This window comes from Ailuropoda melanoleuca, chromosome X (assembly GCF_002007445.2).
Source record: "Ailuropoda melanoleuca isolate Jingjing chromosome X, ASM200744v2, whole genome shotgun sequence".
Lineage (NCBI taxonomy): Eukaryota > Metazoa > Chordata > Mammalia > Carnivora > Ursidae > Ailuropoda > Ailuropoda melanoleuca.
The window spans coordinates 112,437,472-112,451,319 of record NC_048238.1 but is presented as its reverse complement, the minus strand read 5'-3'; the positions used below and the strand labels follow the sequence as shown (position 1 = coordinate 112,451,319).

The window sequence follows — 13,848 nt, the reverse complement described above, 5'->3', positions numbered from 1 at the left end:
TGCCCCTGGGTTGTAATATGAACTACACAAATACTAATTCACTTCCATTAGGTAACCTCCTCTGAAAAACTCTTAGTCATTTCTTGTATCCCCATTGCCTAGAACAGTGAGTGGGTATTCAGTATTTTTTCCAACATTTGATTATAAACATTTTTAAACATATTGAAAAGTTGAAAGCATTTACAGTAAAACCCGTAAACCTACCACCTAGATTCTACCAGGAAGGTATTACTGTGCTTGTTTTATTATCTGTCTACTTATCTATCTGTCTGTCTATCAGTTAATCTTATTTTCGATGCATTTCAAAGTACATTGTAGCTATGACTACATGTCCCCCTAAATAGTTCAGCAATTATATCTTTAAGTAGAGTTCAATATCTGTTTACAAATTTTTAACTTTGAAATAAAATTTACACATAATTATGTTTAAAATATCAAATATGCACTTGCTGAGTTTTGATAAATGCATACGCCTATGTAACCCAAACCCCTATCAAGATACAGAATATTACCATCACTGCAGCAAATCCTGTTATACCCCTTCCCAGTCCAACTCTGCACACCCACCCCAGAGGAGATAGCTGTTTTGATTTTTGCCACCACAGATTAGTTTTGCCTGTTCTAGAAATTCATACCATAGAAAAAAATCCATTTTTTTATGAATAAACACCTAGGCTGTTTCTAATTTGGGGTTATTATGAATAAAACTACCATGAGTGTTCATAGAAAAGTATTTTTGTAGATATGTGTTTTCATTTCACTCAGGTAAATAGCTAGGAGTGGAACTGCTGAGTCATAGAGTAGGTGAGTATTTAATTTCCTAAAACAACTGCCAGAACTTTTACTCAAGTAGTTGTTTCCTTTTACATTGTCATCAACAATGTGTGAAAGTTACAGCTGCTCCACGTCCTTGCTAATACTTGGTGTTGTCAGTCTTACTAGTGTTAGCTGTTATGGTGGTTATCTCTTTGAGGTTTAATTTGCATTTTTTGATGACTGATGATGTTGAGCATCTCTCCCATACTTATTGGCCACTTATATATCTTCTTTTCTGAAGTATCTGGTTAAATCTTTTGCCCATTTTTTCACTGGGTTGTCATTATTGAGTTCTAGGAGTTCCTTATATACGCTGGTCACTATTTCTTACCTGATACATGTTTTAGGAGCATTATTTTCTAATCTGTGGCTTACCTATTTATTTTTAACACTAGGTTTTTATGAGCAGAATTTTTAAATTTTAATACAATTTAATTGAGTAGTTTTTTTTCTTTAATGATTATTGTTTCTATGACCTGTATAAGAAATCTTTGACTGCCGCCATGGCATGATGACTTTTCTAAAGGTGTTATAGTTTTATTTTTTAAATCCAAATCTGGGATCTATCTCAAGTTAATTTTTTTCTGTGTTGTGAGGTATAGGTAGAAGTTCATACTTTTTACATATGGTTATCCAGATATTATAGCCTCATTTGTTGAAAAGAGCTTCCTTTCCCGCATTGGATTGCCTTTGCAACTCTGTCAAAAATCAAATGACCAGGGGCACCTGGGTGGCTCAGTCAGTTGAGCACCCGACTGTTGATTTCAGCTTAGGTCATGATGTCAGGGTCGCAGGATTGAGCCCCGCTTCAGGCTCTGCACTCATCGGGGAGTCTGCTTGGGGACTCTTTCTCACCTCTCCCTTTGTCCCTCCCCCTGCTTTTGCAGGCTTGCATGCACGCGCTCTCTCTCAAACAAATACATCTTTTTTAAAAAATCAAATGACCATATAAATGTGGGCTTGTCTCTGGGAGCTCTGTTTGATTCCATTATCTATTTGTGGTTCCTTATCACAGTTCCACACTGTCTTGGTTACTGCAGGTTTACAGTAATTCTTGAAGTCAGATAATATGTTTATCAGCTTTGTTCTTTTTCAAGGTTATTGTGGATATTCTAGATTAGAGGTCTACAGATTTTTTTGTAAAGGGCTAGATAGTAAATATTTTAGGTTTGTGGGTCGTATGGTCTTTTTTTTAAAGATTTTATTTATTTATTTGAGAAAGAGAGCACACAAGCCAGGGGGAGGGCAGAGAGAGAGGGATAAGCAGGCTCCCCATTGAGCAAGGAGCCCGATGCGGGGCTCGATCCCAGGACCCTAGGATCATGAACTGAACCAAAGGCAGACACTTAACCAACTGAGTTACTCAGGTGCCCCACTCATATTGTCTTTGTCACAACTACTCACTACTGTTGTGGAAGCACAACAGCAGCCATAAACAATATATAAATGAATGAATGTGCCTGTATTCCAATAAATATTATTTACAAAAGTGGGCAGTAGGCTGGATTTGGCCTACAGACCATAGTTTGCCAGCCCTGGATCTAGATTCTTTATATTTCCATATAGATTTTAAAATCAGCTTGTCGGGTTTTAGAGAAAAAACCTGTAAGGGTTATGATTGGGATTGCTTTGAATCTAGAGATCATTTTGGTGATAACTAACAAACAGTTTGAGTCTTCCAACCCATGAACCTGATCTATCTTTCTATTTATTTAGGTCCTCTTTAATTTCTCTTACCAGTGTTTTGTGGTATTGAGGATACAGATCTTGTGTATCTTTTGTTAATTTTATTCCTAAGTGTTTTTATATATTGATGGTATTGTAAGATAAAATTTTAATACTATTTTCAAATTATTTGCTGCCATTATATTAACATTGATTTCTTTTTAAATTAGCATTGTATCCTATAGCTTTGCTAAAATAATTCATTAGTTCTAAGTTTCGTTTTTTGGGTTTCATAGGATTTTCTACATAGAAAATCATGTTGTAGGGGTAGTTTTATTTTTTTCCTTTCCAATCAATATGTTCATTCATTTGTTTTCCTTCCCTTACTACCCTGCCTAACAGCTCCACTACTACGTTAAGTAAGAGTCGTAAGAGCAGACATCCTTAGGATGAAAGTATTCAGTATTTTGCCAGGTACGATATTAGCTATAGAGTGTTGGTGGGGTGCCTGGGTGGCTCAGTTGGTTAAGGAGCCAACTCTTGATTTCAGCTCAGGTCATGATCTCAGGGTCCTGAGTCAGGCTCCGCACTCAGCAGGGAGTCTGCTTGAAATTCTCTCCCTCTTCCTGTCTGCTCCTGCCCTTGCTTGTGTACTCTCGCTCTCTCAAATAAATAAATAAATCTTTTTTTATTATGCTAGTCCACTATGTAGTACATCATTAGTTTTTGATGTAATGTTCCATGATTCATTGTTTGCGTATAACACCCAATGCTCTATGCAATACGTGCCCTCCTTAATACCCATCACCGGGCTAACCCTTGCCCCCATCCCCCTCCCTTCTGAAACCTTCAGTTTGTTTTCCGGAGTCCATAGTCTCTCCTGGTTTTTCTCCCCCTTTCATTCCCCCCCTTCATTTTCCCCTTCCTTCTCCTAATGTCCTCCCATGCTATTCCTTATCTTCCCCGTGTAAGTGAAACCATATGATAATTGCCTTTCTCTGCTTGACTTATTTCACTTAGCATAATCCCCTCCAGTTCCATCCATGTTGAGGCAAATAGTAGGTATCCATCCTTTCTGATGGCTGAGTAATATTCCATTATATATATGGACCACATCTTTTTATCCATTCATCTGTTGAAGGGCATCTCGGCTCCTTCCACAATTTGGCTATTGTGGACATTGCTGCTATGAACATTGGGGTTCAGGTGCCTCTTCTTTTCACTACATCTGTATCTTTGGGGTAAATACCTAGTAGTTCAATTGCTGGGTTGTAGGGTAGCTCTATTCTTAACATCCTGAGAAACCTCCATACTGTTTTCCAGAGTGGCTGCACCAGCTTGCATTCCCACCAACGGTATAAGAGGGTTCCCCTTTCTCCACATCCTCACCAACATTTGTTGTTTCCTGTCTTATTAATTTTTGCCATTCTGATTGGTGTAAGATGGTATCTTGTTGTGGTTTTGATTTGTATTTCCCTGATGGCTAGTGATGTTGAGCATTTTTTCATGTGTCTGTTAGCCATTTGTATGTCTTTTTTGGAGAAGTGTCCATTCATGTCTTCTGCCCATTTTTTGACTGGGTTATTAGTTTTTTGAGTGTTGAAATAAATCTTTTTTGAAAAAAGTTTGAAATAAATCTTTTTTTAAAAAGAGTGTTAGTGTTGTCTTTTATCTGCTGGATGAATTTCCCTTCCAGGTTTCTTGAGATTTTTTTTTAATCACAAATGGGTATTGAATTTTGATAAATGCTTTATCTTCATGTCAATTATCAATGGAAATAATTATATCATTGTTTTCTTTACTCTGTTAATATGTTAAATAACATTAATTTCAAATGTTAAACCAACCTTGTATTCTGGGAATAAACTGTACTTGATCATGATTTATTACCATATACACACAGTGTATGTGTGTGTATATGTGTCTGTATTTGTGTGTGTTAATAGTGTGGGTCCAGTCAAGAGATAAATACCACACAGTACTTTCTTTTTGTTGTTAATTTTTAAATTTTAATTGCAGAATAATTAACATATAGTGTTATATTAGTTTTAGGTGTACAATATAGAGATTCAGCAATTCTATACATTATTCAGTGCTCATCGTGACGAGTGCCCTCCCTAATTCCCTTCACCTATTTCACCCATCCCCCCCACCTCCCTCGGTAACCATCAGTTTGTTCTCTATAGTTAAGAGTCTGTTTCATGGTTTGTCTCTCTCTCTTTTTATTCTTTCCCTTGCTTCTTTTGATTCATAAATTCCACATATGAGTGAAATCATATGCTATTTGTCTTTCTCTGACATCGCTTAGCCTTATACTCTCTAGCTCCATCCATGGTTTTGCAAATGTCAAGATTCATTCTTTTATATGGCTGAATAATATTCCATTATATATATATATATATATATATATAAAATATAAATATAATATATATAAAATACCACATCTTCTTTATCCGTTCATCTATTGATGGACACTTGGGCTGCTTCCACAATTTCACTAGGCATGCATATATCCCTTCCTTCTGTAAGTTCCTTATATATTTTGTATACTAACCCTTTATCAGATATGTCATTTGCAAACATCTCTTCCAATTCCATAGGTTGCCTTTTAGTTTTGTTGATTATTTCCTGCACTGTGCAAAAGCTTTTATTTTGATGTAGTCACAATAGTTTATTTTTCCTTTTTTCCCCTTGCCTCAGAAGACATATCTAGAAAAATGTTGCTAAAGAACTTATAAAACTCAACACCCAAAACCAAAATCCAGTTAAAAATTGGGCAAAAGACATGAATAGACATTTTTCCAATGAAGACATAGAGATGACCAACAGACACATGAAAAGATGCTCAACATCACTCATCAGGGAAATACAACTCAAAACTACAATGACATATCACCTCACACCTAACGGAATGGCTAAAATTAACACAGGAGACAGGTGTTGGTGAGGATGCAAAGGAAAGGGAACCGTCTTAGACTGTTGGTGGGAACGCAAACTTGTGCAGCCACTCTGGAAAAAGCAGTGTAGAGTTTCCTCAAAAAATAAAAATAGAACTACCCTACGATCCCAGCAATTGCAGTAGTAGGTATTTACCCAAAGAATACAAAAGTAGTACTTCAAAGGGATGCATGCACCCCAATGTTTATAGCAGCATTATTTATAATAACCAAATTATGGAGAGCCCAAATGTCTATCCATCAGCTGATGAATATATAAAGAAAGCGTGGTATATGTATACAATGGAATATTACTCAGCCATAAAAAAGAATGAAATCTTGCCATTTGCAATGATGTGTATGGAGCTAGAGAGTATTATGCTAAGTGAAACAAGTCAGGAAAGAGAAATAGCATATGATTTCACTTATATGTGATTTAAAGAAACAAAACAAATGATCACAGGGGGAAAAAGAGAGAGGAAAACCAAGAAACAGACTCGTAACTATAGAGAACAAACTGATGATTACCAGAGGGGTGGTGGGTGTGGGGATGGGTGAAATAGTGGGGATTAAGGATTGCACTTGTTATGATGAGAACAGGGTGTTGTGTGGAAATGTTGAATCACTATATTGTATACCTGAAGCTGATATTATACTGGAATTTAAAATTTAACTGGAATTTAAATAAAAACTTTAAGAAGGTAGGGGGAGTCCTATCACTGATATCACAGAAATTACTAGTGCTATTCTAGGATTTATATGGTATCAGGTCTCACATTTAGGTCTTTAACCCATTTTGCATTTATTTTTGTGTATAGTGTAAGAAAGTGGCCCAGTTTCATTCTTTTGCATGTAGCTGTCCAGTTTTCCCAACACCATTTGTTGAAGAGACTGTCTTTTTCCCATTGGATATCCTTTTCTGCTTTGTAGAAGATTAATCGACCATATAATTGTGGGTTTATTTCTGTGTTTTCTATTCCATTTCTTTGATCTATGTATCTGTTTTTGTGCCAGTACCATACTGTTTTGATCACTACAGCTTTGTAATATCACTTGAAGTCTGGAATTGTGACGCCTTCAGTTTTGCATTTCTTTTTTAAGATTGCTTTAGCTATTCAGGGTCTTTTGTGCTTCCATACAAGTTTTAGGACTGATTATTCTAGTTCTGTGAGAAATGTTGTTGGTATTTTGATAGGGATTGCATTAAATGTGTAGATTGCTTTGGGTAATATAGACAGTTTAGTAGTATTTATTCTTCCAATCCATGAGCATGGAATAGTTTTCCATTCCTTTACATTGTCTTCATTTTCTTTCATCAGTGTTTTATAGTTTTTGGATTACAGATCTTTCACCTCTTTGGTTAAGTTTATTTCTAGATACTTTATTGTCTTTGGTGCAATTGTAAATGGGATGGTTTTCTTTTTAATTTAAATTCAATTAACATACAATGTATTATTAATTTCAGAGGTAGAGGTCAGTGATTCATCAGTCTTATATAATACCCGGTGCTCATTACGTCACATGCCCTCCTTACTGTCCATCACCCAGTTATCCCATCCCCCCACACTGTTCCCCTCCAACAACCCTCCAGTTTGCTTCCTAAGATTAAGAGTCTCTTATGGTTTGTCTCCCTCTCTGATTTCGTCTTGTTTTATTTTTCCTCTCTTCCCCTATCATTCTGTTTTGTTTCTTAAATTCCACCTATGAGTGAGATCATATGATAATTGTCTTTCTCTGATTGACTTATTTCACTTAGCATAATACCCTCTAGTTCCATCCATGTTCTTGCAAATGGCAAGATTTCAATTTTTTTGATGGCTGAGTAGTGTTCCGTTGTGTGTGTGTGTGTGTGTGTGTGTGTATATATATATCATATCTTCTTTATCCATTCATCTGTCAATGGACATCTGGACTCTTTCCATAGTTTGGCATTGTGGACATTGCTGCTATAAACTATTGGGGTGAAGGTCCGCTTTGGATCACTCCATTTGTATCTTTGGGGAAATTCCTAGTCATGAAATTCCTGTGTCATAGAGTAGCTCTATTTTCAACTTTTTGAGGAACCTCCATGCTGTTTTCCAGAGTGGCTGCACCAGTTGGCATTCCTACCAACAATGTAAGAGGCTTCCCCTTTCTCTGCACCCTTCCCAATATCTGTCGTTTCCTGGCTTGTTAATTTTAGCCATTCTGACAGATGTGAGGTGGTATCTCATTGTGGTTTTGATTTGTATTTCCCTGATGCTGAGTGATGCTGAGCATTTTTTCATGTGTCTGTTGGCCATTTGTATGTCTTCTTTGGGGAAATGTCTATTCATGTCTTCTGCCCATTTCTTGATTAGATTATTTGCTCTTTGGGTGTCGAGTTTGATAAGTTCTTTATAGATTTTGGATACTAGCCCTTTATCTGATAAGATATTTGTGAATATTTTCTCCCATTCTGTTGGTTGTCCTTTGGTTTTCTCCACTGTTTCCTTTGCTGTGTAAAAGCTCTTCAAGTTAATGAAGTCCCAATAGTTCATTTTTGCCTTTGTTTCCCTTGCCTTTGGAGATGTGTCTTGGAAGAAGTTGCTGTGGCCAAGGTCACAGAGGTTGCTGCCTGTGTTCTCCTCTAGGATTTTGATGGATTCCTGTCTCCCATTTAGATCTTTCATCCATTCTGATTCTAATTTTCTGTATGGTGTAAGGGAATGGTCCAGTTTCATTCTTCTGCATGTGGGTGTCCAGTTTTCCCAACACCATTTGTTGAAGAGACTGTCTTTTTTTCCATTGGATATTCTTTCCTACTTTTTTGAAGATTAGTTGACCATAGAGTTGAGGGTCCATTTCTGGGTTCTCTATTCTGTTCCATTGATCTATGTGTCTGTTTTTGTTGCCAGTACCATGCTGTCTTGATGACTACAACTTTGTAATAGAGCTTGAAGTCCGGAATTGTGATGCCCCAGCTTTGGTTTTCTTTTTCAACTTTCCTTTGGCTATTCAGGGTCTTTTCTGGTTCCATACAAATTTTAGGATTATTTGTTCCAGCTCTGTGAAAAAAGTTGATGGTATTTTGATAGGGGTTTCATTGAATGTATAGATTGCTCTAGGTAGCATACACATTTTAACAATATTTGTTCTTCTAATCCATGAGCATGGAATGTCTTTCCATTTCTTTGTGTCTTCCTCAATTTCTTTCATGAGCGTTCTATAGTTTACTGAGTACAGGTTCTTTGCCTCTTTGGTTAGGTTTATTCATAGGCATCTTGTGGTTTGAGGGGCAATTATAAATGGGATAGACTCCTTAATTTCTCTTTCTTTTCTCTCTTTGTTAGTGTATAGAAATACAACTGGTTTCTGTGCATTGATTTTATACCCTATGATTTTGCTAGATTCCTGTATCAGTTCCAGCAATTTTGGTTTGGAGTCTTTTGGGGTTTCCACGTGTTATCTGCAAAGAGTGAGAGTTTCACTTCCTCTTTGCTGATTTGGATGCCTTTTATTTCTTTTAGTTGTCTGACTGCTGAGGCTAGGACTTGTAGTACTATGTTGAACAACAGTGGTGAGAGTAGACATCCCTGCCATGTTCTTTACCTTAGGGGAAAAGCTCTCAGTTTTTCCCCATTGGGAATGATATTCACTGTGGGCTTTTTGTATATGGCTTTTATGATATTGAGTTATGTTCCCTCTATCCCTACACTGGGAAGAATTTTAATCAGGAAAGGATGCTGTTCTTTGTCAGATGCTTTTTCTGCATCTATTGAGAGGATCATATGGTTCTTGTCCTTCTTTTATTAATGTAGTATATCACATTGATGTTGGGCCATCCTTGCAGCCCAGGCATAAATCCCCCTTGGTCATGATGAATTATCCTTTTAATGTACTGTTGGATCCTGTTGGCTAGTATCATGGTGAGCATTTTTGCATCCATGTTCATCAGGGATATTGTTCTGTAATTCTCCTTTCTGGTTGGGTCTTTGTCTGGTTTTGGGATCAAGGTAATGCTGGCCTCATAGAAAGACTTTGGAAGTTTCCCTTCCATTTCTATTTTTGAAAAAGCTTCAGAAGAATAGGTATTAATTCTTCTTTAAATGTTTGGTAGAATTCCCCTGGGAAGCCGTCTGGCCCTGACTCTCTTTTGTTGGGAGATTTTTGATTACTGCTTCAATTTCTGTGCTGGTTATGGGTTTGTTCAAGTTTTCTATTTCTTTCTGTTTCAGTTTTGGTAGTTTATATGTCTCTAGGCATGCATCCATTTCTTCCAGATTGCCTACTTCGTTTTAATATAGTTGCTCATAATATGTTCTTAAAATTGTATTTCTTCAGTGCTGCTTGGGATCTCTCCTCTTTCATGATTTTATTAGTTTGGGTCCTTTCTCTTTCCTTTTTGATAAGTCTGGCCAGGGGTTTATCATTCTTATTAATTCTTTCAAAGAACCAACTCCTAGTTTTGTTGATCTGTTCTACTGTTCTTTTGGTTTCTATTTCATTGATTTCTGCTCTAATCTTTATTAATTCTCTTCTCCTGCTGGGTTTAGGCTTTATTTGCTGTTCTTTCTCCAGCTCTTTTAGGTGTAAGGTTAGATTGTGTATTTGAGCCCTTTCCTGTTTCTTGAGAAAGGCTTGTATTACTATATACTTCCCTCTTAGGACTGCCATTGCTGCATCCCAAAGGTTTTGAACAGTTGTGTTTTCATTTTCGTTTGTTCCCATGAATTTTTTTTTAATGATTTTTTTTATTATATTATTTAGTCACCATACAGTACATCCCCGGATTCCGATGCAAAGTTCGATGCTTCATTAGTTGCATATAACACCCAGTGCACCATGCAATACATGCCCTCCTTACTACCCATCACCAGTCTATCCCATTCCCCCACCCCTCCCCTCTGAAGTCTTCAGTTTGTTTCTCATAGTCCATAGTCTCTCATGTTTCATTCCCATGAATTTCCCATGAATTTTTAAAATTCTTCTTTAATTTCCTGGTTGACCCATTCATGTTTTAGTAGGATGCTCTTTAGTCTCCCTGTATTTGAGTTCCTTCCAAATTTCCTCCTGTGATTGAGTTCCAGTTTCAAAGCATTGTGGTCAGAAATTTTGCAGGGAATGATCCCATTCTTTTGGTACCAGTTGAGACCTGATTTGTGACCCAGTATCTGATCTATTCTGGAGAATATTCCATGTGCACTCAAGAAGAATGTGTATTCTGTTGCTTTAGAATGGAATGGTCTGAATATATCTTTGAAGTCCCATCTGGTCCAGTGTGTCATTCAAAGCCCTTGTTACTTTGTTGATCTTCTGCTTAGATGATCTGTCCATTGCAGTGAGTGGGGTGTTAAAGTCCCCTACTATTGTATTATTATCAATGCATTTCTTTAATTTTGTTATTATTTGGTTTATATAATTGGCTGCTCCCATTTTAGGGGCATAAATATTTATAATTTTCTTGTTGGATACACCCTTTAATTATGATATAGTATCTTTCCTCATCTTTTATTACAGTCTTTGGTTTAAGATCTAATTTATCTGATAGAAGGATTGCCACCCCAGCTTTCTTTTGATGTCCATTAGCATGATAAATGGTTTTCTACCCCCTCACTTTCAATCTGGAGGTGTCTTTGGATATAAAATGAGTCTCTTGCAGACAGCCTATCAGTGGGTCTTGGGTTTTTATCCAGTCTGATACCCTGTATCTTTTGATTGGGGCATTTAGCCCATTTACATTCAGAGTAACTATTGAAAGATATGAATTTAGTGCCATTGTATTACCTGTAAAGTCACTGTTTTTGTATATTGTCTCTGTTCCTTTCGGGTCTGTGTTACTTTTTGGCTCTCTCTTTGCTTATAGGATCCCTTTTATTATTTCTTGCAGGGCTGGTTTAGTGATCACAGATTCTTTTAGTTTCTGTTTGTCCTGGAAGCCTTTTATCTTTCCTTCTATTTTGAAGCTTTTTATCTTTCCTTCTATTTATCTTTCCTTCTATCTATTTCCGTTTATTCTAGGTGGATAAAGTATTCTTGGCTGCATATTTTTCTCACTAAGCACCCTGAATATATCATGCCTGTACTTTCTTGCCTGCCAGGTCTCTGTGGATAGGTCTGCTGCCAATCTAATATTTCTACCCTCTTAGGTTAAGGACCTCTTGTCCTGAGCTGCCTTCAGGATTTTCTCTTTGTCTCTGAGATTTGCAAGTTTCACTATTATATGTCAGGGTGTTGACCTATTTTTATTAATTTTGAGGGGGGTTCTCTGTGCCTCCTAGACTTGAGTGCCTGTTTTGTTCCCCAGATTAGGGAAGTTCTCCACTATAATTTGGTCCAGTATACCTTCTGCCCCCCCTTTCCTCTTTTTCTGGGATCCCAATTTTTCTAAGATTGTTTTGCTTTATGGTATCACTTATCTCTCAAATTCTCCCCTTGTGATCCAGTAGTTGTTTATCTCTCTTTTTCTCAGCTTCTTTATTCTCCATCAATTTGTCTTCTATATCACTAATTCTCTCTTCTGCCTCATTTATCCTAGCAGTTAGAGCCTCCATTTTTTATTGCATCTCATTAATAGCCTTTTTTATTTTGATTTGATTAGATTTTTGTTCTTTTATTTCTCCAGAGAGGGACTCTCTAGTGTCTTCTATGCTTTTTTCAAGCCCAGCTAGTATCCTTATAATCATTGTTCTGAACTCTAGTTCTTTCATCTTATTTATGTCCATACTGATTAGGTCCCTGGCAGTCAGTACTGCCTCTTGTTCTCTTTTTTGAGTGAGTTTTTCCATCTTGTCATTCTGTCCAGAGAAGAATAGATGAACAAGAGAACAAAGTACTAAAATGGTAACAACGACCCCAGAGAAATATACACTAAACAAATCAGAAAAGCCACTAAACAGAAAAAAATTAAAATAAAAGAGAGAGAGAATGTAATTGGACAGGTGAACAGAACAGAGCAATACACTGGATCCTGTGTGTATCTTGGTCTGTTTGTTAGAAAACTAGATCCCAAAATTGTAAGGAAAGAAAAACTTATGTATGTACCAAAATAAAGTTAAATACAATGAAAGGATAGAATGTAACTGTAAAAATGAAGAATAAAAGACAAAAAAAGGAGGAATATAAACAGACAGGTGAACAGAACAGAGCAATACACTACATCCTGAGTGTATTTTGGTCTGTTTGTTAGAAGAAACTACATCCCAAAATTGTAAAGAAAAAAAAATTATATATATACAAAAATAGAATTAAATACATTGAAAGGGTAGAATGTAACTGTAAAGGTGAAAATTTAAAAAGACTTTAACAAAAAAAGAAGAAGAAGGAGAAGAAGAGGAAAGAGAAAGAATATGATCAGACAGGTGAAGAGAACAGAGCCACACTCTAGATTCTGGGTGTATTTTGGTCTGTTTGTTAGAAGAAACTATATCCTAACATTGTAAAGAAGGAAAAACTTATATATATAAACTTATGTGTGTATACACACACACACACACACACATAAAATTAAGTACAATGAAAGGATAGAATGTAATTGTAAAAATGAAATTTTAAAAAGATTTTTTAAAAGAATTGATAAAATAAATTGCTTGAAGAAGGAAAGAAAAAAATTTTAAAAAAATTTTTTAAATTAAAAATTAATTTAAAAATTGAAGTTGAAAGACTAAAGAATCATGAGGGAAAAGTTATGAATTCTATGTGCTGTGTTCCCCTAGCACTGGAGTTTTGCAGTTCTCTATGATTAGTAAACTTGGTCTTAGCCGGATGTTCTTGCTGATCTTCTGGGAGAGGGGCCTGTTGCTCTGATTCTCAGGTGTCTTTGCCCTGGGTCGGAATTGCACCGCCCTTGCCAGGGGGCCAGGCTAAATAAGCGGGTCAGGATTGCTCTGTGTGGCTTTTGTTCCCTGATGACTTTCATGCCGCTTGCTTTAGAGGATGAAAATGAAAATGGTGAACTCCCTATCTCTAGCCCTGGAGCCAAAAGGTTGGGGCCCCACTCCTCAGTGTACCCTCAGGGAAAAGCAGTTAATCACTCCTGTCTCCCTGGTCTCCATACTCCATGCTCACCCAGCCTGTGATGGAGCCTTTCTATCTCAGGCACATGACCCCCTTTCGAGTCTCCCAACCCTGCAAACTCCTGTGGCATGCACCTGCGCCACTCCTCCTAGGGGAGGAAGGGGATGTCTTGCCGTGGTTCTGTTACTGGTTTTTGATTTGTGGTTACCATTAGGTTTGCATATAATATCTTCTGCATATAGAAGTCTATATTTAGTTGATGGTCGTTTATGTTTGAACAAATTCTTTTTCTCCTCTCCTCCCCCATGTTTTAGGTATATGGTGTCATATTTTGCNCCCCCATGTTTTAGGTATATGGTGTCATATTTTGCATTCTTTTATTTTACGAATCCCTTGACTGATTTTTAGAGAAATACTTATTTGTACTGCTTTCGTGTTTTTTACTTCTTATACTCTC

General features: G+C 36.8%; 1 protein-coding gene across 6 annotated transcripts in view; it reads left to right on the top strand.

Moving 5' to 3' along the window:
* The window catches only part of TMLHE (trimethyllysine hydroxylase, epsilon), a 114,049-nt gene that overhangs the window by 61,825 nt on the left and 38,376 nt on the right, over positions 1-13,848 (top strand). The gene's annotated exons all lie outside the window — the stretch shown is intronic.